The sequence below is a fragment of the Pituophis catenifer genome, unplaced genomic scaffold, assembly GCF_029215685.1.
Source record: "Pituophis catenifer annectens isolate HBS135680 unplaced genomic scaffold, rPitCat1.0.hap2 SCAF_1, whole genome shotgun sequence".
Classification (NCBI taxonomy): domain Eukaryota; kingdom Metazoa; phylum Chordata; class Lepidosauria; order Squamata; family Colubridae; genus Pituophis; species Pituophis catenifer.
This window is the reverse complement of record NW_027256881.1, coordinates 80,732,210-80,754,867: the sequence shown is the minus strand read 5'-3', so window position 1 is coordinate 80,754,867 and position 22,658 is coordinate 80,732,210. Positions and strand designations below refer to the sequence as shown.

The 22,658-nt window shown below is 40.7% G+C and overlaps 1 protein-coding gene across 1 annotated transcript in view; it reads right to left on the bottom strand.

The window, feature by feature from the left end:
• The window catches only part of RGS17 (regulator of G protein signaling 17), a 68,226-nt gene extending 51,517 nt beyond the window's left edge, over positions 1–16,709 (bottom strand). The window contains exon 1 of the mRNA XM_070951732.1: positions 16,646–16,709. The gene's annotated coding sequence lies outside the window, so the exon portion shown is untranslated. The remainder of the gene's footprint in view (positions 1–16,645) is intronic.
• Positions 16,710–22,658: the final 5,949 nt, after the last annotated feature.

Sequence of the window (22,658 nt, the reverse complement as noted above, 5' to 3'; positions counted from 1 at the left end):
TCACTGGATCTGTTTTTAATACTAGATTTTATTTTTAATATTATTTAGGCAAGGTAATTCTTTATTGTAAAAGAAACTAAACTTGGATACTTTGTAATACTCACTATCAGTGGTGGGATTCTACCGGTTCTACCTGGTTTGGGCAAACTGGTAGCGGCGACGGTGGGAGGCTCCACCCACCTGCCCGTCATCACGGATCTCTGCACACGCGCAAAGGCTCTACACATGTGCAGAGGTGGTGTGAGCGAGCAAAGCGCATGCGCTCACATTTCCAAACCAGTAGCGAAGGTAAGTGAATACCACTACTGCTAACTATCCTTGTCTTAAACACATATCCCCCTCAGCAGTTGTTGATTACACATAGATACAGTTATGAAAATGAAGCATTTTTAAACATGTAGCCAAAATATAACAGCTAAGATTGAAATTTTGGGAGTGGAAGCACTTACATTCAGGAAATGCATTACAAAAGAGTTTTGTGAGACAGAGACAAGACAATGAAAAGAAATGGGATAGGTGGGCTAAATATGCAATTAAAGAGAAAACCATCATTATAAAAGTATGAATAACATCTATTCAGTAATAAGTGCCACTGAATTAAGCCGCATCAGTGGATGTAGGGATGGTGTCCAAATTTATTTTCCTGGCACCGAAGTTAAGTACATTTATTGAAAAGAGTTATGACATCACTGAATACAGAAGGGGTCAAGGTTGCTGACAACGTGATCAAACACATCTTATGTTCTCATCGATCTGCACTTCAATCCCGAGACAACCAGGGCAATCTAGGCATGTGGTCTTCAGCCTAATTTATGAAGGTCGGGGGATCCCAAATTGAGAGAAAGGTGGAAGAGAAAAAAAAATTACATAGGCTTGAGATTCCAAAAAAAGAAAAGACTGAGCTAAAGGAAAGAGGAAGGAAGCTGTCTGAAGGCAATGAAAGGAAGGAAAAAGAGAGAGGGTGGGATTCAAAAAAGAAGGAGCAATGGAAAAAGAAAGCCATCTGCAAATCATCTATCCAGACATGTTGAAAGTACTGGCTAATATTTATGTAAATTGAAAGCTGACATACCAGATTGGAAAAGATGAAGTATTTAATTATGTTGGAGTGTTGTATCTTGATGATGTGCAGTAAGGTAGCCTAAGATACCCACCATCAATTCCTATATGGCAGCTTTATAATTCAAAAGAAAGTATTATGGCAGAAGGAAGCCATTATCACTTATGTATATAAGTGATGACAAGCTGTTTTGAAAGTGTAGTTATCAATGGAGTACTTATCAAGTAATTATTGTCAATAAGGTCCAAGAAGTAACTGTCCCAGTTTGGGTCTGCTCATCATTTTCATTGATGATTTGAACTCAGGGCTAAAGAGATGTGCTCATCAAATTAATACACCCAATAAATATGAAAGGTTGCCTATATTTCTGATATTAGAATTGAGTTCATAATTATCCCACAAAAGGGAGGGACGGAGGGGAGGGAGGGAGGGAGGGAGGAAGGAAGGAAGGAAGGAAGGAAGGAAGGAAGGAAGGAAGGAAGGAAGGAAGGAAGGAAGGAATTTTCAGTTACATCAGTTCCAAACTTTCACAATAAAAATAGTAGCTTTAATTTTTAAACCTTTTGTCTCTTTGCAGGGAGCTTTGCTTTTTGATCACTTCCTCTCCCTTATTATATGTGTGGTGGGTTCAATTGAGCATATAGTGATGTCCCCTATGACCCAAAGAAGTATTTTCTTGTATAAAACTGCTATTTATGTTGATACTGAATATCTACCAAATACTGTGTATATGAACTGCTCTGAACATTCTACAGTTATATATAATACTAAGTATGATCACAAGGATTTGAAACCACTTACAAAATGGATAATCAAAATCATGTTAAACAGAAGCTTTAAAATAATGTGTGTTCTTTCCCTGCAAGCAATTCTCAGCTCATACAGAATTCTATTATTTCTGCCTGAAATTATCCTGTTATTGAATTGATGAAACGAAACAACTGATTTCTCCCCCCCCCCCAAGGGACTATATAACATGAGAACTAAATGAATGGAACTAAATATACCACCTTGCAGATGGTAATTAGTGGAGAACAGTACTAGGCAGTGAACGAAAGAGGTCAGCATCAGTCCAATGTCTGCAGTGTGAAGCCTTTATAATCTTTAGACAAAGAAAAATCTGCAGTAGATGAACAGCTCCGAGTTCAAAAGGCATTTTTACTGTAAAAGCCTCTCAACCCTGAATTTTTCATTCACTCTGAACTGTCAATCTCATCCTGATTGTATCAATGCATGTTCAAGAGCCCTGCAGTCTAAATCTTAGGCAGATGCTAAGGAAAATCTGTTCCAACATAGAAGCAATGGAGGGAAATTAATCAAGGAGAGAACTAACTTAAAACTAAGGAGAAATTTCCTAACAGTTAGAACAATTAATCAGTGGAATGACTTGCCTCCAGGATTGTAGGTATTCCAACACTGGAGATTTTTAAGAAGAGATTGGTCAACCATTTATCTGGAAATGTATTTCCTGCTTAAGCAGGGGGTTGGACTAGAAGATCTCCAAGGTCCCTTCCAACTCTATCATTCTGTTACTTTATGGCTGATGTTTTGGATTTCCCATTGAAAGGTATAGAAGATTGTTTTAAAGATAGCATCATAACTTGGGTTTGTAATTTCTGAGTTAAACCAGGTCATCATTTTTCTGCCTCAGCAAGATTCTGCCTTTATCTACTGTGTGCTTACATATAAAAGCAATTGGATTGGCAGCTGAATACTTACTAGAACTAAGTAGTCCAGCTTAGTTATGAAATTTATTTAGCTAAGGGGAACAGTAGAAGGGCTATGACATATGCTCCCCTGCATGAGATGGTTGTATATTCTGCTTTGTGATAGGGATCTGAGCATTAATACATATACTGTACATCCAAAAAATTGCATAAAGACCTTGAAAGATATGACACTCTGGTGAACAATATTAAGAACTTCTAAGTGGCAGATTTCTCAGCTGAATTTCCAGCCCATTATTATATAATTCCAAGAAAAGATACAGCAAAAAAGAGCAATTAAAGAAGAATCACTAAAAACAATAGCATTTTAAAAAATAATTTAAACATCTGCTGGTGTATAGCTGGACATCTTCTAATTTCTTTAGTTTATTTGAATTAAACTTAGTAAAGTGTATTCAATTTTGCATTCTAAGCAAATGCTTAGAAAATTATTTTAAATAACTTTCAACTGAATAAATAATTCAACTAAAATGTTTGGTAAGGAAAAAATATGAAAATGCTTAGTGGGACTTAAAGCTAAAATCAAATAAATTCAGATTTTCACTTTGAAATTGTTTGAAAGCCTGACTCAGGAAGAAATATTTTTCTTTGAAAATAAATATTAAGAATGAAAAATAAAAAGGAAACTAACATTCTTTTGATTTTAGAATATCTGAAAAACTTACTTTCTCTAGAAAGTGTTTTGAAATTCTAGATTTCTCTAGAAGAACATACGGTAATTTCCAGCTGCTAAATTTGTCTTATCCTTTATCAATTCATAACTTAATTACTATTAAATTTTACAAAATGAATACTTTGTAAGTATCCCCCCCCCCCAAAAAAAAACCTAGAAGAAACATTTGGAAATTTCTTCCTTAGGGGCATCTCCTTAGAACAAGAATTAAAAGGATACAATCTAAAGGCTCTTCCTCACAGGAAATTCAAGTGTGTTCCTTCAGTCCACGAAAAATTCACCAACACAATTTGCAGGGAGCTGACAGATGTGATCTGCTCTGTTTTACTAGTGAGGCTACTCAAGGGTGCTGTTTTTGCAACTTTGCTGTGCCACAATTTCAGAGCAGATTCCTCAGGCTATGTTTCCTCTCCCACCCAGCATTCCCAGCTATTGTGGAAAATAACTGTTGGTTGCTTTCTCTAAAGTGTGGTGGGTGAGGTTTGGTGAATGTGGACAGATCCCTGGGATTCAAGCTTTAGCCACCATTCATGTTATGACAGATTGCCAGCATAGAAATGCACTACAACAGTAAACTGTCACTTAGGCCAGAGGGTGCCCAACCCCCGGTCCATGGAGTGGCACCGGTCCATGGCATGCCAGAAACCGGGCCATGCAAACAAGGAAAGCCCCATCCGTGAGATGAAGGCAGCGCATGAAATCACGGCCCCTCCAGACCTCTCCAAGGTCCCTTCCAACTCTATCATTCTGTTACTTTATGGCTGATGTTTTGGATTTCCCATTGAAAGGTATAGAAGATTGTTTTAAAGATAGCATCATAACTTGGGTTTGTAATTTCTGAGTTAAACCAGGTCATCATTTTTCTGCCTCAGCAAGATTCTGCCTTTATCTACTGTGTGCTTACATATAAAAGCAATTGGATTGGCAGCTGAATACTTACTAGAACTAAGTAGTCCAGCTTAGTTATGAAATTTATTTAGCTAAGGGGAACAGTAGAAGGGCTATGACATATGCTCCCCTGCATGAGATGGTTGTATATTCTGCTTTGTGATAGGGATCTGAGCATTAATACATATACTGTACATCCAAAAAATTGCATAAAGACCTTGAAAGATATGACACTCTGGTGAACAATATTAAGAACTTCTAAGTGGCAGATTTCTCAGCTGAATTTCCAGCCCATTATTATATAATTCCAAGAAAAGATACAGCAAAAAAGAGCAATTAAAGAAGAATCACTAAAAACAATAGCATTTTAAAAAATAATTTAAACATCTGCTGGTGTATAGCTGGACATCTTCTAATTTCTTTAGTTTATTTGAATTAAACTTAGTAAAGTGTATTCAATTTTGCATTCTAAGCAAATGCTTAGAAAATTATTTTAAATAACTTTCAACTGAATAAATAATTCAACTAAAATGTTTGGTAAGGAAAAAATATGAAAATGCTTAGTGGGACTTAAAGCTAAAATCAAATAAATTCAGATTTTCACTTTGAAATTGTTTGAAAGCCTGACTCAGGAAGAAATATTTTTCTTTGAAAATAAATATTAAGAATGAAAAATAAAAAGGAAACTAACATTCTTTTGATTTTAGAATATCTGAAAAACTTACTTTCTCTAGAAAGTGTTTTGAAATTCTAGATTTCTCTAGAAGAACATACGGTAATTTCCAGCTGCTAAATTTGTCTTATCCTTTATCAATTCATAACTTAATTACTATTAAATTTTACAAAATGAATACTTTGTAAGTATCCCCCCCCCCCCAAAAAAAAACCTAGAAGAAACATTTGGAAATTTCTTCCTTAGGGGCATCTCCTTAGAACAAGAATTAAAAGGATACAATCTAAAGGCTCTTCCTCACAGGAAATTCAAGTGTGTTCCTTCAGTCCACGAAAAATTCACCAACACAATTTGCAGGGAGCTGACAGATGTGATCTGCTCTGTTTTACTAGTGAGGCTACTCAAGGGTGCTGTTTTTGCAACTTTGCTGTGCCACAATTTCAGAGCAGATTCCTCAGGCTATGTTTCCTCTCCCACCCAGCATTCCCAGCTATTGTGGAAAATAACTGTTGGTTGCTTTCTCTAAAGTGTGGTGGGTGAGGTTTGGTGAATGTGGACAGATCCCTGGGATTCAAGCTTTAGCCACCATTCATGTTATGACAGATTGCCAGCATAGAAATGCACTACAACAGTAAACTGTCACTTAGGCCAGAGGGTGCCCAACCCCCGGTCCATGGAGTGGCACCGGTCCATGGCATGCCAGAAACCGGGCCATGCAAACAAGGAAAGCCCCATCCGTGAGATGAAGGCAGCGCATGAAATCACGGCCCCTCCAGTCCGCAGAAAAACCTTTCTCCAAAGAACTGTCCCTGGTGCCCAAAAGGTTGGAGGCCCATGACTTAGGCTGAACATGGGTCAGAATTGATGAGTGTCAACACTCAATTGATGTGTGCTGTGCCAGTGTTCTGGAAGATCAGTAAGGTAAGATTTCTTTCATTTTGTCCCAATTCATCTTCCATTACAGACCGGCTAATTGGGCTAATCTTGGTCTGAGGCTTGCCAGCATCCCAGGTAGACAGGTTTACTGACTTTCTGTCATCTGGGCTAGAAGAGGAAACTGGCCCCAAACCACAACAATTTCATCCCAGCTCCTAAATAAATAAACTGGCAAGAACGCTACAAGTGAATGTCAGAATTAGCAATGAGTGGCTGCATTTGACAACAGCATTTGACAAAACCGGATGTATCTCACAAAGATAATGTATTTCAAATGATGGTAGAGTCGGCAAAATGACACTGCTCCTTTCCCAAAATAATAACAGAAAGCATTGCTATGCAAAACTTCTTGGCAGAATGAAATGCAAATAGGGTGGGGCCAGGAATGTATCCATTTCTTAGTGTAAATGGCTTGATCTTTTAAAACAATCTTTTTTTAACCACAGAATATGTCCTCAATACCAATGCTGACAGTTTTCCAGAACATATACAGTAAGTACAGGTAGTCCTTAATTTATGACCACAATGGAGCCCAAAATTTCTCTTTGTTAAATTAGACATTTGTTTTGCTCCATTTTACAACCTTTCTTTCCAGTTAAGTGAATTGCTGCCCTTGTTAACTTAGAAACACAGTTGTTAAGTAAATCTGATTTCCCCATTGACTTTGCTTATCAGAAGGTCCCAAAAGGTGATCACATGAGCCTGTGACACAGCAGCGGTCATAAATATGAACCAGTTGCCAAGCATCTGAATTTCGATCGCATGATCATGGGGATGCTGTAAAGATTGTAACTGTGAAAAATAGTCATAAGGTCACTTCTTTCACCGCCGTTGTAGCTTTGAATGGTCACTAAATGAACTGTTGTAAGTCAAGGACTACCTGTATAGATGAAGCCCGCATAATACCTGAACAGAACTTTAATGAGTAGGTGATGTTATATCCTGCAATCCAAAGCAAAAAGATCATGGATGTTGGGGCTAGTAGACAGAATGGAAGAGGCACGTCCACACTCACTCATACTCACCTACCCACAGAAATTGATAGGTGGCCAAGATTTTGAAGATTGTAGACACACCCAGAATTGTACTGGGAAAGACAGAAAACAGTGTTTTAAAACTGGATACAGCTAAGAATTAAGAATGGCCTGAGATGAGACAAAGGCTGCATCACGAGAATGTGTCCTCGAAAAACTGTTAGAGGACCATTTCTAAACTGTGGTTCAGGACATCTAAATGTCTTTGTAGCACAATGCATAACGATTGAAAAAGAAAAGAAACAATAACATTTTCCATTTAATTAGCGGTAAAAACATAAAAAGGCCAGGCAAGGCATATTTATTCCATTATTTTCTTTCCCATAAAGGCCAACCAGTGACAGAGGGAAATCTACAAGCAGGACATGACTGCAGTAGCATCCTTCTCATTAAGTCCTTCAGCCACTGACATTGATTCTGAGAAAGGGTATGTATCTTGAGTGGGAGCTACTAATTGTCTCATAGGCTTGGAAGCATGCTTCTGTTTCACTTCCTAGAAAATATTAATGGTTTTCAAGGTCAGGGCAAAAAAAATATCCTTGTTACTAGCTTTTCGTTCTTGATAACCTCCTGCTTTTACCATTTAGCTCAAATAGGTAGGAAAAAGAAGAAGTAAACCAAGTCTAAGTGCAATATCCTTAGCTTGGCAGGTCATAACCTGGAAAGGCCTGCTTTAAGTCAAACATAACAAGAAAAGGCAGATAAGTGTGGACCATTTTTCTCCTGGGAATTGAGAAAAGTGGAAAAAGGAGACTAATGCACTCCACAGAAGGTACAACTGCGATTTCATGCTGCTGCTGCTTGTTTGGGCCATGATAGGTCCATCGATGCAGACAATTGCATGTAAAACCATATTTTTCTTTTACGATTTCCATAGTATTATATAAAAAACAAACTTTGGCACTTTTTCAATAAAAGCAGAATTCTCCAACCTGCATCCTTTTTGTATTTTTTCGGGATATTTTGTATGATTTATTTCCTCTAGGTTAATGAGTAGCAACAGATAAAAATGTTCTTCTCATTTTTTTAAAAAAAGGTGAAATGTTGAATTCAGTATTTATCACAAATGTTTGTGCTGCCGTAATGGAACCTGACCAATTCTGTCTGGGCTGAGAAGCTTACCGTACCTCTAGGGCAGTGGCCCCCAACCTTTTGGCCACCAGGTACTGATTCTGTGGACCGGAGGGGGTGTGGTTTCACGTGCTGCCTGCATCCTGCGGATGGGGCCTCGCTTGTCAGATATTGCCTGCATATGATGCACCAGAGACTAGAAGGGGTTAAGTCTTTACAGACATCACATGTGACTATATCAGCCAATGAACTCTCTTATTGGACTCTTACCTAGAAACCACTTGGATATCTTCCCCTTTCTTTTCTCTCTCTCTCATCTATCTCTCAGCGAGACAACACGTGAACTTCTCTCTCCTCTCAACATTTGAGTCATACAGTTAGGGTAAAAATGTAACAAGACACCCTGTTCATTATCGTATATATGTATATATTTGTAAATAATAAAAACAACCTTTTGAACCTGAAGCTGTATTGACCAAATAACTTCCTCATAGAACCAAATGAACACGACCATCAATATATATCTGATATCGCTAGTTTGCATGGCCTGGTTTCTGGAATGCTGGAGACCAGTGCCAGTCTACGGACAGGAGTTGGGGACTTGTGCTCTAGGGAATGTCAGAATTGTACATGAAGGTACCAAGACATGTGTTCAACCTGAAGAAGCTTTACTTACTTTTGGCAAAGTGCAAACAAAATTAGAAACCACAAATCTTAGCATTCAATCCTTTCACACTGTTCTTATGGCACAGACAAGATGCTTGGATGATTCATTAGAAATGTCCAGAATCTTAATGTATGCATCACTGCCATCATTCAACAAAGCCCAGATTCTGCTAAACAGGTATAAGATAGCTTGATAGTATGGGAAAGATACAAATTCAGCTAGAAACAATGGCTGAGCCTCCTTCCTATAAAATTTTATTATGGGATTCCACTAATCAGCTCTCTGGCCAAACCTATGTCTAAATTGGTTTTTCTTGCATCTGATATCACTATGTTTGTCCTTGGACATGCACATCCTCAAGCTCCTGCTACTTTTGTCAGAATGATAAAAGTGTCACACTATCAACTGCCCATTTTGGACATACATTCAACATTCTCCAGTTTATGCACAAAAGAGATGTGCTCATATCACAATTGAGACATGCCTTTTTAATTAGACTGACCTGTTTGATACCCTCTCTTCTGACCTGAGGATGCCATTGTCCCAAATTCACAGGCAGTGGATATTTGCAGAACCTATGCCATTAATTTGGACTCAGCTAAAAGGCATGTCAAGAGATATCTATCACATGGATAAAGTGAATCCTTCTGCTAAGTCAACCATCAAATGAATAGAATGTTCTGCTAGTGACAAGTCAAATCACATGTAGTTGTGAACCAATGCATCAACCTAGAACATGCTTGTAATGTTTTATGTTGGAAGTGTAAAGGTTCAAATCATTTCACCCAAGTGTGCAGTACTAAGTTCTTAACCTGAACCAAGAGTATAGACTCAGGTTATGCTCAATGACAACATAAACTCTCAAAACTGTTTATGGTGAAGTGAGGTATAGTACACAGACAAAATTGGAGATCAGCTTCAAATCTTCATTGATTCTAAGGCAAACACCATGCTACAGGGGGGCTGCTGACAACTAGGGTGGGCTATCAAAACACTATCATCTGCCATTGCGATATCTCATGTGAAGTCAAAAGACACCAACCTCAGGTTCCTCATAATCATTGACTATCAGCCGCTGCTACTTAATCAGCATGATTCACATTGCCATAAATGTCATACACATGATACATATAGCCAGAATTCACCCCAAAGCCAGAATATAAAGGGGATTTAATTCAGGTGTACTAAGACTGGGTTGTTTTCCAGGAAAATATTACAACCACAGATGTAATACAGATTTGTATACAGGAAAATTCCTTTTGATATCGTTGGTAGTTTAAAGGGTTATGGAAAAAACATAGAAGTGCATAGAAGTGCATGGAGTGACAAGGTGTCTAGCATGGGTAAATGGTATGCAACTCTTGGGTGTGTCCAAATGATTTCAACAAAGCATTCAAAGGGAAACAATTCCCCACACTAGCAGAAAAAAATATCAGAGGAGCCAATAATAAAAACCATTCCACCATATCTTCACCATCTCCAGATGAGAAAGATTATGATTAATAAACATCCCTAGATGTAACATGAACATAGCTATGCACGCTGAACTCCCCATTGAGACAGCATAGTTTAATTACATTATCTTTTTGTCATCAAATCAACATAGTGAAATATTTTAAGGAAAGAACCATGAATGTTTTGAAAATATCGAAGAATTGCACATGATGATCTGATAGCTGCTGCTTCTACAAAGTAGAGCATGATGACCTTCTAAAGAAGGTGATGGAAAGTCCTCTGGCAATGGGTATTTCAACAAAGACAAAATATAGTTTATCATTAAAGAAGAGAGTGCTGTAAAGCACTGTGAAGCAATATATAAGTCTAAGTGCTACTGCTATCATCAATGAAGTGAGTTACGCGAGACATATCATCGCTAAAGTAATGTGAAACTGGGTAGGAACTAAGTGGAGGCCATAATCAAGATAATAATCAGCATTTGAAGACAAAAAGAGATGCAGCCCACTCAGGGTGTCCAGAGATCATAAACTCCAAAGATATGAATTGTGAATCCTATTCATAGGGGGGTTTATCCCAAATAGAACTCATTTAGGAAAAAAAACAAGGTATTCAACAAGAGATTTGGCCGCTGCTGTGGGTACATCACGGTACGCGGTGACTCAGTGGCTAAGATGCTGAGCTTGTCAATCGAAAGGTCAGCAGTTCAGCAGTTTGAATCCCTAGGGCCGTGTAACGGAGTGAGCTCCCGTTACTTGTCCCAGCTTCTGCCAACCTAGCAGTTCGAAAGCACGTTAAAAAATGCAAGTAGAAAAATAGGAACCACCTTTGGTGGGAAGGAAACAACACTCTGTGCATTTTTGGCATTTAGTCATGCCAGCCACATGACCATGGAGGCGTCTTCAGACAGCGCTGGCTCTTTGGCTTTGAAATGGAGATAAGCACCACCCCCTAGAGTCGGGAACAACTAGCACATTTGTGCGAGGGGAACCTTTACCTTTACTAGATATGGGTACATCTGAGAGTCTAGCATAATCATTAGAAAACATCAGATGCAAGATTCATTTTTCCCACTCTTAACTAAGGCTCAGGAGGAACTGCCTCATGTGTCCATTGTGGCAAACAACAGCCTTGGAAAGATGAGTATATATGATTACCTAACAAGTATAAAAGCAACAATATGAGTCAACTGTAAAGACTGAACTTCACCAAGAGTCAAGTATTTAGTAACTACCTACTGTGCACTGATAACACTGTAGAAGTCAAGAAAAACAGATACACTTCAGAATTGAAAAAAGGCAGATGTGATGTTTGTTACTGCACCTTTAAGAAATGGGCTGCAATACAATTTCCTGTGGTTCTTTTGCTTGCTGAGTTTTTTTAAAAAAACTTTTCCTACACCCACTTTAAAGAAGTATCTGATTTGAGAATCTGCTGGTAAAATGCCCCAACAGAAAATAAGAACACTTCTTTTTCAGAGAATATATTTATACTGTGCACTTATAAATACAGTATATTTCATCTTCATCTATTTTGATGTCATTGAAACATAATGTTTCAAGAACACTAATGCCCTGTCTTCCTAATCTCTTTTAGGGAGAACAATTTTATATGGCATAATTATGTAATTATATAGCATAATTATGCAGCAGAAATTCCTTCTACAGAAGCAGCTAAAGAGAACCATTGTAGCATCGTGGGTAAGGATTAGGACTGTGGCTTAGTTCACCTCAGCTACACAAATTCACTTGGTGAGTTTCAACAGTCATCCTCTCTCAGCGTAACTTAACTCACGTTGTTGTTACGTGGCAAAAATGGAGGAAGGAGTGCTACGGCTGTGCTAAACTTGTGGGAGACATCCCTAAGAAATGTAGTAGTACCCAGAGATACCAGATATCAGAAAACCTGAGAAATGTTTTGAGAAGTTTAGATAAACAGTCCAGTGGCTCAGATAAATATGTCAAATAGCAGAGTTCCAAAGAAACTTTTGAAATAATGTAATCACATTCAGATAATAGAAAAAAAAAGAAAGTGGAAAGAGGTCTGCACTGTCTTTAAAAGTTATGGACTCCATAACAATAATTTCTAAATGTTTCCATTCCTTCCATTATTATTTGAAGACAATTGCATAACCCAAAGAAATTGCAGTATAATGCCTATAGGCACCATAGCACAAGGATCCATCTCAGCAGTGTCCATAGCCCCATATTATTTTTTTAAGGCTGAAATATCATGAGATTGCCAAATCTCAAAATAGGTTTCCTATGTGAAATTTTGCAAAATGCTTCAACCTCTCAAAAGATTTGGTAATTTTCTGACATTTTGGCCATTTAATTTTTTCATAAAATTTTATTGTGTATCCTTCCAGGGGCCACTTGCAATATTTTCATGAATTGCCTCTAGTTTCGACAATAGAGGTTGGAAGTTATTGCTTTAAAATACTCCAATCAAAAATGCAGACAATGAAAATAATAAGCAGAATATCAATGCTTTTTTCCTGTTGTATGGGAGATACAATTCCTGCATCCTTTCTAGAGATACTATCCTAGGAGCCATGGTCATGCAGGGGTTAGAATTGCAGACTAATTCTGCTGACTGCCGGGGGTTCAATCCTCACTGGCTCAAGGTTGGCTCATCCTTCCATCCTTCTGAGGTCAGTAAGATGGGGACCCAGATTGCTGGGGGCAATATGCTGACTCTGTAAACTGCTTAGAGAGTGCTATAGAGCACTGTGAAGTGGTATATAAGTCTAAATGCTATTGCTATTGTTGTCTAGCATCACCTTTCTATCCTGTTTGTTCAAATTCACACTCATATTCCTAGAACAGTACCAAGAGTTGTCTATAAGTCCATTTGGCTCCTTTGTAAGTAGCAGCGCTTAGAGAAAAGCTCTCTTTATTGATTAAACTCAAAGTAGAATATAACCTAGAAGAATATTAGTACAAAGGGTCAATAGCAACTTGCTTATAATCTCTTAAATTTAAGAATCCCAGTCAACGGCCTGATTGGGAATTAAATGGAAGTATTGGATTTTTCCAACTAAGAGCAAATGTATTGAGCAAGACAGGCAAGGCTGATGTTTTTATATCTAATGTTTTCCTTTGTGGCATTGCCTATGTTTAGAAGAAGCATTATGTTCTGTAACTATATTCTGCATTTTTGATATGGGAATTATGGGGAAAATAAAAATGAAACTTCTATAGTAAACCTAGTGAAATTATAACTCAAGTGAATCTCCGACTTTTAGCAAAAAGTGGAATGGGATAAAGTATCAATTAGGCAAAATCTAACTTTGTTGGTGTCTCAAAAGTAAAATTTGCCTTTTTGACACTGATGACATCTATACGTATCATAAATAGATCTGATTTATGCAGGGACAACGTGAGAACTTCCACATATCTCACATAGCTTCAAAAATATTTTTTATTATTTTTATAAATATTTTACCTACTACCTTTCAACAAAATTTCCAAAGTAGTTAAAAGTGACACGTTGTCACACAGGCATGAGAAACACAAAATGTGGAACCTAGGAAGATCTTAACAATGAGTCATGCTGAAGCGGCTGCCAAATTGAGGAACAGTTGTATGAAGCTTTGCTATCCCAACCCTCATGAACAGAACATTTCTGATCATACACCAATAGAATTCTATTACCCACTGAAATTTATTCATACTTTTCACTCATATAAAACACAATTCGTTGGAGAACTCTTCCATGGATGCTTCATCTTAGCTAATCTGTTTTGTCTAAAGGGATCATAAAGGAATCTACTTTTCTAATTTCAATCTAAAATTGCAGTCCTATGAACATCCATCTGGAAATAACCCTCACTGAACTCAGCGTGGCTCATTTGAATAAATATGCAAGAGAAGGGAGAAAGGAAGCAGAAGGCAAATTTCAGATAACACAAAATGAAATGAAATAACCACACTGATATTAACTGCCCAATAAATGCCATGTTACCATTTCTGAGTAAATTATCTACCAAAACACATGATAGAATATTATGATGATGACGATTTACATTTATAGACTCCTGAATCCCTAAGGACTCTCTATAAGAGAAGATAACTCCACCTGCGGTGGGCACTGGATGGATTGAGTAGTTCAGCAGCTGTTGTTGCTGGTCCCAAGTCTGGATAAAGGAAGAGAGTTAGGCATAGGGTTAGCAACCCTACCCTATAAAAACCTGACTGCTATAGAAACAGCAAGTAGAAACCAAAACCACACTGAAACCAGGGTATCAACGTTGACCCATCCTTGATGATGGGGCTGAAGCATCCAGTGCAGGAGGGCTTGATGTTAAATGCCAAAACTACCGCAAGAATAAGAAAAGATACATAAGAGAAAAAAGAACATCCTGGCAAAAGTCCACAAATTAATGAAAACCACAGATAAGATTAAATTAACCAAATCAAACGATAACCAAACCATGATGAATCAAGGCTCAAGTGCTTTCTGTTTATAGGAACATCTATTAAAATAAATGAACAAATTCAGAACAGGTTGGAGACTTGCTAGGGGCTACCCTGAGTATACGTGCCTCTATGAACACTAGAATAACAAGAATCGTTATTAGAAAGTACAATTCTGTGACGGACATTTACAAAATATATTGTAACTGAATGCTTAATAGGCTTTTTTTTTGGGGGGGGGGAAACACACCCACTGGCCCATATTAAGTCTGAACATGATCCCTGATGTATGCATTTAAAACAGTACTGTATCAGCAATTCTGGAGTGATCTGTAACACAACAGATTATAAGGAAACTATACGTAAAAGTAGTAGCTTTTGATCCCGTCTTTTAAAAGTTAGTTTGAAAGAAAAGATTTTGAGCCACCTCTGTCTAAACCTGCTGGAGATTACAGCAATCTGAAAATACAAAAGGAATAACAGAAGCAGAGTTGATAGTTGCAAATAAAGCGTGTTGATTCATCAGACTCTGCTATATCCTGAAGGGGAAAATGGAGATTCTGAAAGGAAAAAAGCTATCGATCAAAGACCAGGCCCTTTCTTCCTTCCTTTGCATTTTGATACCAGCAGGGTGGTCAGAAATCCTGCTAAGACAAGCTATGAAGCAGCCAAAATTTCCGTTGCCACTTCCAATGAGTGGTAAGGGTGGTGGCAGGTTTTGACTCCACCTCGCTAGACCCTTCCTGTCGCTCTTGCCTAATCAGAAACAACCATCAGGTTGGTTGTCTGTCTCTACAGCAGCCACTGTCCCCCCACATTTGACATCTCTGGGTTCCTAAGTGGATCCAAGCCTTTCCTCCAACTTCATGCATTCTCAGAAGAGCAGTCAGGGAGAAGGAGCTAGATAGATCTCAGCCAAGCAGAAGAAACTCCAATGGACTGGCAAGGGCAGGAAATGTTTTCTTGGCTGACCTTAGGAATGACAAGGAAAAGCTCTGCACCCCCACCTCCTCAGTTATAAACGTGTGTGTGTGTGTGTGTGTGTGTGTGTGTGTGTGTGTGTGTGGTGCGGGTATCCTCTTCACATCAAAACTGCTACTTTAGGATTCATTTCTTTCCCTTCTCCTTCTGACCAATTCTATGATGCTTTTAAGAGGGTTGTTTTAAGGAAAGAATGCCAATTCCTTACAGAGAGTGGTGGAAAGGAGAGTGGTGGAGGAGATAAAATTTGGAAAGGAAGTAAGGAGAGGAGAAAAGAGAAGAGAAGATGATTTCATAGCCGCCAAAGAGATTGGGGAAGGCAAAGCAAGTTCCAAACATTGTATTATTTCTTGGTAAGAAGGGGGGAAATGTCTCTTTTTACATCTGCAAAAGGACGTTTGTACTTCTACGGAGCTTCCCCTGCTCTCCTACTTCCCCACCTTTCTCTCCCCCCCCCTCAGTTTTTCCTTTCCTAAGGTCCTCTTTTAACGCTTCCAATCTCTTCTGCCATTCTGCCTCGGTCAGGTTCAAATCCTTCGCTCCAGCCCTTCAGCATCTTCCCGCCGGCAGCCCTGAGCGTGAGGAGGGCAGGTCCAGGGAAGCCACCACGCCGAGCCTCTCCCCTCCCTCCCACCCCTTTCTGCATCGCCGGAGAGAAACAACATTTCCCCCACCACACACACACACACACCCCGAACACACTAGCGCGCGCGCGCGCGCGCGCACTCACTCACTTACACACTCACTCACACACGCACCCACTGAGGGCACCCAAGAAACCCAGGCGTGCACCTCTGGCCGCCCTCAGCCCCACCAGTTTCTGGCTTTCGCACTCCACGCAGATAGGCAGGCAGGCAGGCAGGCAGCCCCTCCCTCCCTCCCTGCCCCTCGCCTCCCTCGCGGTTCGCCTGGTCGAGATCGAGGTCTATCTCCAAGCACCGGTCTATAAAGCAGACATTTTGGTGCCAGCGATTTGTCCAAGGCGGAGGGTTGAAAGGAGAGAGAGAAAGAGAGAGAGAGAGAAGGAGGAAAAAAAAAAAAAGAGCGGTCCATCTTACCCACCCCCGCCTGGTGGTGTGTGCTTGGCACTGAACGATCCCGGGGAAAAGGCTGGTGCAGCTGGTCCCTAGCGGAGCTGGTTTGCTGCCATCCGCCCAACTTCAGCACCCAGCCGGCAGGGAAAGACAGAGAGAGCGAGAGAAAAAGAGAGAGAGAGAGAGAGAGAGGGAGGGAGGGAGGGAAGGAAGGAGGGAGGGAGGAAGGAAAGGAGGGAGAGGGGAAAGCGAGGAAGAGAGGGTGGGGAGCAGAGCAGAGCAGAGGCTCCGGGCGCGCATGCGCTCTTTAATAGCGTTGGCCTCGGCGGAGGAGCTGGAGTTTCCCTGCTTCGCTCAAGCGTGACTCATTCCGCGTCCCCCTCCCCAATTTCCCTCGGCTTCTTCCTTGCCCCCGGAGATTCCACGGAGGAAGTGGGGGGCGAAGGCAAGCGGGAGCGATCTAGGCAAAATTCGGCGAAGGAGGGCAGCCGGCCCTCAGGATCCGCGGGGAGGAGACGTGGGGGAAGGAGCTGGCAGATCTCCGGCTCTCTCTAGCAAGCCTCTGCGTGGCGGGGCGCCTGGCCACGTGTTTTTAGTGGGATGCGGGCTCTCGCGTACAGGTGAGCGGCGGGTGACAAGCGGCAGGCAGATGCTGCGGAAGGGAACCCAACGCTGCCATAGAGGCCAACAGGGTTTCCACGGTACTTTAGGTTGGACAGCGGAGAGGCAGGGAATCTGAGCGTGATGCCGCCCACGCTAACAGAGGGCCTTTAAAAAAAATGTTTAAAACTAATGGAGCGCGATCTAATCAATGCTTGCAACAGACTTGAGTTTGTTTTTGTTTTTTTTGTTTTTTTGCTTTAATTTATATGCCGCCCTTCTCCGGAGACTCAGGGCGGCTTACAATGCGTTAAGCAATAGCCTTCATTCTTTTGTATATTTTATACAAAGTCAGTTTATTGTCCCCACAATCTGGGTCCTCATTTCACCTACCTTAGAAAGGATGGAAGGCTGAGTCAACCTTGAGCCTTGGCGAGATTCGAACCCTGCAGTAATTGCAAGCAGCAGTTGTTAATAACAGTGCTTAGTCCACTGTACTACAGGTTTTTAGAATGGGATGTGTCCACCCAGGGAGATTTGAAGAGAAACTAGCACAGCCCCATAGAACAGAGCCACCACAAGCTTGTTTTGACTCCAGAGAAAGCTGAATGCCCTTTTATCCCGGGAAAGAGAAGGGATGGGGAAGGTGGAAGTTGAGATAGGTGGCTTGCTCAGGGGTGTTTTCTCTGTGCTGAGAAGCTAAGCAGGATCAGGCCCGGTTAGTGCTCTGCAGGGATATAATCCAGTCTTCCAACCCTCTGGGAGGAGATTTCGGAAGTATTTCTAGCAGGATTCTGTAACAGCTTTGTTCCCTATGCCATCCGTCTGGTAAATTTACAAGATTTGTTTCTCTCACCATGTACATGTGTACATCTGAACTAGACTGTGTTGTTTCTCCATGTCATATAACATATGTGCATATAATATATGCATAATTTTGTGTTTATTTTGTCATGTTTATGTAGTGTATATTAGAGGTGGATGCCCTTTGAGGAGCTGTATGCAATGAAATTTCATTTTAATGTATGCCGATTAGTGTACATTCAAAGCAACCATAAAGTTATTTTAAGTCTAAGTTCAGGCTCAACTGGAAAGTTGAACAAGCATCCGGAAAGGAACAGTATATGACTGCTAGGTTGTGGGGTCCATGAAGTCCTTGGTTCTGTGTTCAACATTGCCTTTACTGAATCAGATCACTGGCCTAGGCCAGTGATGGCTAACCTTTTTGCCATCGCGTGCCAGGAGTGCGGGAAGAAGGGGGAGTCGCGTGCATACATGCCTACACCTATAATTCTATGCACCCCGCACTGCGCATTCGTCCTCCTCCCCCCCACTCCAGGCACGTGATGGCCCGGTAGGCCCGTTTTTCTTTCTCCCCAGGCTCCAGAGCCTTTCTAGGAGCTTGGGGAGGGCGAAAACAGCCTTTCCCACTCCCCCAGAGGCCCTCCAGAGTCTGGAAATGGCCCATTTGCCAGCTTCCAGTGGGACCAGAAGGCCTGTTTTTTGCTCTCCCCAGCCTCCAGAGTCTTTCTAAGAGCCTGGGGAGGGTGAAAATGGCCTTCCCCACCCCCCACAGGCCCTCTGGAGGCTGGAAATGGCCTGTTTGCCAACTTCCGGTGGGCACAAAAGTCCAGAAAATCAAGTGGCTGGGGCGCGCATGTGCACCGGAGCTGAGCTCGCGTGCCCACCGATATGGCTACGTGTGCCACCTGTGGCACGCGTGCCATAGGTTCGCCATCACGGGTCTAGGGTTATTAGTATCAATTTCCTCTTATTATCAAGATTGATAATAAGATTGATTGATATCCAGATTGTAGTCCACATCCCACAAAAAAAGAAGGAAGAGATTTTCCTTCATTGTCAGATTGCTGTTCTGTTCAGGGAGAAAGGGTTATTTTTCGGTAGAGAAGAGACTTGAAACAATCTGACCAGGAAGGAAAAAAAATCCTGGGGACAAATCAGAGATGTTCTCCCTGGTACAGCTCTCCAGAATAGTAAGTAAGATATTTTTCAACCTGTGTAAGCAAGTTCTTACTGCTTACCTCTTTCCTGGTTGATCCTCAAAGAGTGTGCAACTTTTAAGAATGTATACCGAGATGGGCAACTACCATACTTTTTGGAGTATAAGACACACCTTTTTCCCACCTAAAAGGGGGGTGAAAATTTAGGTGTATATTATATATAAATATAATATATAAATATAAGTATTTATATAAATTTAATAAATAAATAAATAAATAAATAAATAAATAAATAAATAAATAAATAAAATACACCGAATGTAGCCCCGCCCATCCACTGGCCCCCACCCTTTGGCCTTTGCTTCCCAGCAGCAAGCAGCAAGAAGAAAGAGCTCGTTTCAGCTTCAGCACAGCCTAATTAGCACAAGTTGATTAGATCGGCCTCCTGACTCAGCTGTTTTGCTCTCAGCTGTTTTGCGCAGGCCTCTGCTGCTTGCTGCAGGGAGGTAAATTGTGGGGAGCAGATTTTTTTTTCTTGTGCTAATCAAGCTATGCTGAAAACGAAAATGAAAGTAAAGCAGGTTGTTTGCTAGTTGCTGCAATGAGGCAAAATTGCTGGGAGGCAGAGGCAGATTTCTTTTTCTTGTTTTCCTCACCAAAAAAGGTAGGTGCGTCTTATAGTCCAGAGCATCTTATACTCCGAAAAATACGGTAATTAATTAAATAAAATGCAGATCACGTATTGAACATATGGATATCGATAGATGAAGGCAGCTTCTTGGAAGCCAGAAATATAATGTGGTTAATCACATTTCCCCCACACATTGTATCCTCTGTATTTTTGTTTGATGTGACAGCTAACTCTGCTCCTTTCTTTTTATAATGTTATGAATGCAACATTAAGCTTATTGCACAAAAGGATTGGTGAATATGTCAAGTTCAATGCTGTGAGTTTTCGTCCCTGACTTAGGTTTGGGAAATGTACATAAAATAAATTTTAATTAAAACATTAAAAAAAGTGCTTGTCGTGTGTAAATTTTAAATGCAAAATCAATACAACTTTGATTTAAAAACTTCTTAATCAAGGATTAAATGTGATTCTAAGACTCACATTCTAAGACTTTTTTTTAAGATAAAAAGAGTCTTGATCTGACATGCTTTATTCAGAAGTGAACCATAAGAACTGTACTATACATAAAGTTGAGAATGTTATACCTGACAACCTGCATGATCATTTTTAAATCTTATAAATTAAATCTTATATGGTAAATAACCATATATACATCATCACATAAAATACCAATCAATCAAACAATCAGAATTGAGCTGGAAGGGACCTTGGAGCAGTGGTGAAATCTAAAATTCGTTACTACCGGTTCTGTGGGCGTGGCTTGATGGAGGGGGGGTAATGTGACGGTGGGCGTGGCTAATTTTTTTTTTTTTACTTTTAAAAGCATTTTTTCTACAACCTCTGAAGAGGTTGTAAAAAAATGCTTTCAAAAGGTTCTGACGATCCCAGCTGAGTTGCCTGATCGGCAGAGGCTTTTTAAAAAAGCCTCTGCCCATCAGGCAACTCAGCTGGGATTGTCAGAGGCATTTGGGTTTTTTTCTTTTAAATGCCTCTGACGATCCAAGCTGAGTTTTTTAACTCAGGGCCGCAACCAGGAAGAGGAGCTGCCCAGGGGTCATGCGTGTGCTGGTAAGCAAGTCTTCCAGTTACTGCCACGCATGCACATGCGCTGATCAGCTAGCCGGCACGCATGCTTACCCCAGAAAACGGAAGACCAGCTCTTCTGGTTTCCAGCACTGCCACATGCACAAAGGCCAGCTGATTATTGTGTGCGCATGTGCAACCAGAAACCCGGAAGAGGAACGAGCAACACCGTGCGTGCCAGGTGACATGGATCCGTGTGCCACTTTGGGCACGCGTGCCATAGGTTCACCATCACGGCCCTGTACCATTTCAAACCGGTGGCTGTCCAGTCTTTTCTTAAAAACCTCCTGATGAAGCACCTACAACTTCTGAAGGCAATAATCATGTAATTTTAATACCGATAGTAGTGTGGCCTTACATTCTAAAAGAATTAAATTTCACATTAAGATTAAGAATACTTCTCCAAGAACTAACTTAATTTTTCATTTCCAAGGTAATTAGTTTATTGTCCATTTGACCCAAGTTATCAGGAGCACAGGAAACCAAATGAAATTACAAATCATTTACTGTTCTCACATGTGAATTGACTTTAAAATTAGAAAATACCTGAGTGTGAAGATGAATTTAACACACCCTCTGATGCTTTATTTGCAAGCACAAAGGGATACAGTCAAGCAACTAGTTATATGTGCCTGTAACTCTAACCATAACATTTTCACAATCACATTTCATTTAATACTTAAAATGATTGTGTGCAGGCTAAGTAAAATGACTAAGGCAGGCTTTAGAATGCCTTCAAGAATTCAGTAGTTTTTGTTTTGAAGCTCTGCCTTGTGTTTGCGCTTTTACTCTTTCCTAGACAAGATTGACACATGGTTTGATTATTGCTGGTTTATTGTTAAGCCAAGAGCCATGGTTTATAAACCATAGTGCTTCTATAGTGTTCACTAGCCCCAAACTAAAATGGTTTAACATAATATTTTAACTCCATCCTAGACTGCTGCAGTCTCATTCATCAAGAAGGAACACATTCCATTCTCCCCCTCACCTCCCTACTGGATCCATTCTGCCTAGTGTTTGGGACAGATCTCTTAATCTAACTTGTATAAAGAGAAAAGAAGCAAACATTAATTCCTCTTGCCCTAGGCCCATGATGGTGAACCTCTGGCACGTTTGCTACAGGTGGCACACAGTGCCCTCTCTGTGGGCACGCAAGCCCTCGCCCCAGTTCAGCTCTGCCGCGCATGAATGTGCGCCTCCCACTGGACAACTGGTTGTTGGGTCTCTGCCATGCATGCATGGGGGGCGCATGTGGGAAGGTGTGCATGCATGGGGGGCATATGGGGGCACACGCATGTGCGGGGCACATGCAGGGGGGGCAAGTGCATGCACAGGCAAGGTGCGTGCACGGGGCCCATGCGCACATTGTATTTTGGGGTTTGGGTGCACGTGTTCACATTCGCGCACACACTTGCACGTTTTGGGTACTCGGTCCGAAAAAGATTAGCCATCACTGCCCTAGGCAAAGTCCTGAGGCTGCTATGGCCATAGCATGGACAACTGATGTCCATTATACAGCCATGACATAAGGACAGGTTGAAAGCCTAGATTGAAGTTTTCTATGAATGAAGATTGCTAATTGCCTGTGAGGTGGGGTAATTGGATAAAAGGGGGGATGATAGTGTGGTTTATCGGGAAAATGCTAGGCTGGGTAGTGTTGCTGTATTCTATGAAGGAACATCATTCAGGTTTTTTCCCCCAAAGACAATATCTCTTGTAATATTAGCCTGCACTATTGTTATGACTGGTTCAAATGTAGTCCCTTC